A 6,115-nucleotide genomic window follows, 5' to 3' on the forward strand; every position below is an offset into this window, starting at 1 on the left:
TTCCAGGTGGGAGAGGAAATGGCAGCACAGCCAGTGGAGGTGAAGCAAGGGGAGCCTGCAACTAAAGAGTTGAGAGCGTTATCACATGGTGACTGAGCCTGATTGTAACGGGAGCATAGAGGTGCCGATCCTGTCTTACCTGCGTTGGTGTAGAAGTGGGTGTCCTGTGGTGGAGTCAGCTATGTGCAGTGGTGGCCGTGGGTTCTTTTATGTGCGACCGTAGTAATAGCTGTGCCCACTTCCTGTATGGGAGTGGAATGCAGTGAGGCTAATGGAACGCACGCCTGCGCATTTGTGTTTAACGTCGCGCATGTGCAGAACGGAGAAAAGGCTGCGCTCACTTCCTAATGAAAGGGAGTGAGACGCAGCTGGGAAGGGAAGGGAAAAGATTAGGGTTTGGGGATGATGAAAGGGCTTTCTACGGGCAAGGATGGCAAAGGGTGGCAGTGACGGAAAGTCAGGCAGATGGTCCTGTCCTGTCCTGTCCGTCCGTCTTTTTGTATCATGAATTGGAAAGACTGCAAGGGGGAGGGGAGGTGCTTGTGCCCAAAAGGAGGAGTTATTCAGATTCATTGCAGTGGGCGGCGGCTGCAAAAAGCACCATTCTCCTTGTTTTTGCTCTGCAAAACAGCCTTTTCAAGGGTTTGGCTTGGGTGACAAAATGTCTTCTGTAGGCGTGGGTTTGTCTCCCTCTCCCTAAGATGTGTCCGGTATAGGCCAGGGTGCCACTCAAGGCCGTAACCAATTCGGGTTATAGCTTCTCGGCCTTTTGGCTAAGATCAAGTGTAGTTTCGGAGGACGCTACCTTGGTCGGTACTGGAAGGTGCCTGGGATTGCACGTCTGCCGGCCTTGAGGGAGTGTGTGCGCCTTCTGGTGACACATAGCCCTCTTGTGCCTGGACGGTTCCCAGGCAACGGGAGGCGATCACCTTTGTTATTTTGAAGTCCTACTGATAAACAGAAAAAAAATGAAAATCCAGTTGCCTATATCAAAGCAAATTCTACTACTTGTAAAGTATGCAGAAAATGAAATGTAGAACATATAACATCAACTGCTTAGGAACGCATCATAGGTTAGTACTTAAAAGGATATTGTCATGTTCTAGTCATAATGCAAGCTGGACATTTTTCATGTTACCCTGTAATCGCCGGCCTGTTCTAATGCTCACAAGCCAAGATATAGGCTCAGCTGCTAAGGCTTCCCTCTGCCTTCTGAATGAAAATTGAATATGTCTGGCTCACTGTGTATATAGCAGGTGCTCAGAAAAAATAAGAGTCAATTCAATAGAAATAGCTCTGGCACACTATAGTGATCAATAACGTAAGAAAAGAACTCTTAGAATGCTGAAAATTCTTTATTTGTGCAAAAGGATAATTCATCCAACGTTTCGAGCTTGTTTTTAGGTCTTTATCAAGGATAAAGTTATCTAAGATCATAAAGGGTTACAAAACCATATAAACACGTAATTAGTACATAGTACAACATAACAGTACAATATATTGCTACTTGAGAGTACAATGGGTCAAATGACCATGATGCACATACAAAAAAATTTTCCAAAGCCATAGTGAAAACATTTGTACTGAGGAAAGAAAATTTCCACATGACCTATCTGGAGAAACATTCTGGATCAAACAACCAAAAATAGTCAAGCAGGTAAATACACACCTATATGGATAACAGGATGATATGTGTTCAATTGTATAGCGTCATTGCCATTAAGGTACAAATGGAAAACTTGCAATCCTATATAGTGAAGGAAATGAACACACATGGGTTTGTTGTGTGAGGGTGTGAGAAAAACCTCAATGTTTATACTTTGTTCTTTATAATGGTGTGAACATGTATATGTCTCAGTACCTTATGAACTTGAGAATTCTAGTGAGTAGATGATGAAAGCCTATTCCAGAACTGGAATCGGTAAATAATTGTAGGTGGAATCTAAATGAAAAGATGGTACAAGTGTTATCATGACACGTGGGCTATAACACAATGGACCGTGTGACAAAGAAGAAAGGAGAGAAAGAAGAGGAAGAAAATGGAACTACCTGTAACATTACGTGATAGTCACTGGTAAGTATCACTTGACAATTCAGGTGAAAAAGGATTCCTTTATTAAAGGGTTCTCAGTCGCCTCAGGATCATGAAATACTAGGGTAAATGATATGAGAATGGGTAAGAAGCACCACTAAAGGAAATATGAGATGCAGGACATATATCTATAAACCCCTGAACTACATGATAGAAATAAAAAGAAGAAAAAAGAAAAAAAAGAAGAAAGAAGAAGAACACATAGAATGCGGAAAGAGAATGGGTACAACTACCTGAGTTACTGCAGGGAGGCCCCTGGTAGGTATTGTGAGGGTTAGTGGAATTCCTTCACTGAAGGGTTCTCAGTTGCCTCAGGTTCGTGAAAAATGCTATAGACAAATAATGCCCGGAGAAAAGGGGTTCATATACAGCGAATAATGGTAATACAAGGTACATGTGTCCCATGTAATAGTATAAATATATATATATTGTACTAAGCTCTACACCAGAAATAGAAAGTAGTCCCTCTGCCTTCTGTCTAGGTGCCCTGAGTTATGTCCTGTAAACTGTCACAGTGACCTAGACACACATGTGTAGTAGGGGAATATCCCTGCTGAGATGCCAGTGCTAGAGCACTCGTTTGCTGTGGAGTTGAACGCTATGTGAGTAGTTCTTACCTTCAATGAGCAGAAGTCTCTTTTTTCAGATTTCAATATCTCTGTGGGTATCTGGCAGAAATATGGAATACTCTTTACTGCTAAGACCCTGTACACCACTCCCACTAAAGGGGGCTTTACACGCTGCGACATCGCTAATGCGGAGTCGTTGGGGTCACGGAATTTGTGACGCACATCCGGCCGCATTAGCGATGTTGCTGCGTGTGATACCGATGAGCGATTTTGCATCGTTGCAAAAACGTGCAAAATCGCTCATCGGTGACATGGGTCTCCATTCTCGATTATCGTTACTGCAGCAGTAACGATGTAGTTCGTCGCTCCTGCGGTAGCACACATCGCTCCGTGTGACACCGCAGAAACGAGGAACCTCTCCTTACCTGCCTCCCAGCCGCTATGAGGAAGGAAGGAGGTGGGCGGGATGTTCCGGCCACTCATCTCCGCCCCTCCGCTGCTATTGGGCCGTCGCTCAGTGACGTCGCTGTGACGCCGCACGGACCGCCCCCTTAGAAAGGAGGCGGTTCGCCGGACACAGCGACGTCGCCGGGCAGGTAAGTATGTGTGACGGGTCTGGTCGGTGTTGTGCGGCATGGGCAACGATTTGCCCGTGTCGCGCAACAGATGGGGGCGGGTACCCACACTAGCGATATCGGGACCGATATCGCAGTGTGTAAAGTAGCCTTTAGTCACATGACCAAGACTGTATCTGTGTCCCTACAACACACTTGAGACAAATGTGTGTGTGAGCCTGCATTGTGGGGTATATATAATATATTATAGAGCTGGGAAGGATCATTCTAAGCAGTGAGCTGTTCCAGTATTTGTAGGAAAATACCCAGTAGAAGCATCAAACACAGCACCAATACCTCCCATCAGTATTCCACCACAGTGCCATGTAACCCATGCCCTACACTCCCATCTACACCAATACTATACAGGCACAAACTAGTATATCTGACTAAAAGCCCCCAAAATATGAAGAACGGCCTATAGTTGAGTGTGGATATAAAATCTATGTGAGCAGAGCTAGAATAGAAATCACTGATCGCATTGAAGTCATTCTGACCATAAATCACCATGATATCAAGGTGAGGAGTTGTGTGTTACTGCTGGGAGGAAAGGGTTAACAGTGGAATATTAAGGTGCATTTCTGTGTGCAGTGTTACTAGTCAATGTAACAATTCAGTATGAGCTGCTCTTGGTGCCGGGGGAGGGAGATGCTCTCCTGAGCAAGATAGATGGGGAATAAACATGATATCTATATAGTGTAAGGCAGGGGGTCTCAAACCAGGTGATCATGTCTGATCAACTGGTTACATTATGTCTGATTACCTTGTCTAACAGTTTTTTCTCCCCTTTCTTTACCTTCCAGGTTCCCATAGTCACGTGAAATATCCCTGTTGCACTTGATTACGGCTCACTATTCACTATAGGATGTCTTATATCTAACATCACACTCTCACCCATCAGCACTCTATAGGTTTGTATAAGGTATGCGCTTACACATCCGGTCCTCCATAGGTATTTCCACTTATGTAACACTATCCCTATGATCACTCATAACTCATACCCTTGTAGTCAATTACAGCCTCCTCTCTCCCCCCTCCCCTTCTCCCTTTCCATCTATAATTTTGCCAGTACAATATTAGTTTACATTAGGCACACACTCACATATTCCTTTCCTTAGTGATTTATTGTAATTCACATTCACATACAATTCTCTATGCCTGCCCCATTACTACATTCATACCTACTTGACCCTATCCTGATACCCCTTGTCTCACCTTGTTGGTCCCTACACCTGTTATCATGTCCTTTCCTGTGTCTGTCTTGTCACACAACACATTTTAGCATATAACTTGTGCTCCTTATTACCTGTCCTGCCTATTAGAATTATGTCCATTATGTCCATGCATGGCCCAATGAATCAAGTCTGTACTTCATATTCATGGTTTAAGCCTTTGGGTTCCAATGTGCCCAGAGTATATATCCAGAAAGATTCCCTTTCTTTGAGCTTCCTAATTCTATTGCCTCCTCTGCGTATGGCTTGGACATGTTCGATGACTTGGAATCTTAATTGGATCACTGTGTGATTATGCGTCACAAAATGGTGTGGGACTGGTAATAGAATCTGCTTACAATGTATTGTTGACTTGTGTTTAGCTCAAAGAAAGAGAATCTTTCTGGATATGTACTCTGGGCATATTAGAACCCAAGGGCTTAAACCGTGAATATGAAGTAAAGACTTGATTCATTGGGCCGTGCACCATGTCACCAAGTGTCCAATTGCATTGTCCAATGGCTCACAATGGTTATGCGTTTTCATTGGATGGATAATCGAAGCCATGTTTTTTTCCTTTCTGTTGGGTTTGTTGTGTGAGTAGCCTATAGGATTAAGTTGGTTACCGCAGGCAGTGGATTTAACTTCCTGTCTTTGGTCCAGTGGTAGATGGATTGTCTGGTCTATGAGCTGTTATTGGTTTGAATGCAGGTGAATGCCCATGGGCTGCTTATGACTGTGTAAAATAGTATTGATTCATGATGGATTTCAGACTACATGTAGATATCTTCAGTCTTTCTATCCACATCATTTAAATGAACATTATCCATGCAGCTTGAAATCCATCCAATAAGAGAAGCAACCTTGTACAACCAATCTGATAAGGGCACAGTATATCCTAAGGGAAGGTTATGGCTATAAAAGGGGACTTCTTGGAGTCACCAGGTTGTTGATGGATGTTGCATGATCTAGTCTAAGCTCTTAGGAGCTGGCTAGGGGATCAGAACCAGGATGCCTTGTGGACTCGGTCTAGGGACTTTGGCTTCAACTAGAGGATCACTTGGCTACATGGCTTCAATCTAGGGGCTCCAATTCCGATTGGAGATCATAACCGCAATCTAGGGATTTCGACTCCGGCTGCCAGGATTATACCATATCATCATACCAGAGACTACTTAAGGAAGAAACCCAGGTTGGACAATTTTGTCACCTGGCTACAGACTTTGCAGACCTCAGCCAGCTTCCTAAATCTGGCGCTATTCTATTGTCGGTGGGTGCCCGACAAATTACACAGCTATGTAAAATTTTGGTTTATGAAACTTCAAATCCAGTGACTGATTATTATGTTTTCTAATGTCCTGATTTAAAAAAAAAAATAAATATTTTTTTTTAACCATCAAATATTGATTTTGTACAATCCATGTGTGAAGTTACATACAAGTGACATGAACAAGAAAAATACTTATTGTAACCAAAAATATTCACAATTTTATATATAAAATACATTTATTTATTGTACAGTCATTCTGCAACTTTATTAGAAATTTATTCTTGCACTTTTTCCTTTTCTCTAGATCCCCCTTTTCTCTTATAGAAGGCCTGTGGATCTTCTCTGTGAAGCATCCGGCA

The sequence above is a fragment of the Anomaloglossus baeobatrachus genome, unplaced genomic scaffold, assembly GCF_048569485.1.
Source record: "Anomaloglossus baeobatrachus isolate aAnoBae1 unplaced genomic scaffold, aAnoBae1.hap1 Scaffold_2381, whole genome shotgun sequence".
Lineage (NCBI taxonomy): Eukaryota > Metazoa > Chordata > Amphibia > Anura > Aromobatidae > Anomaloglossus > Anomaloglossus baeobatrachus.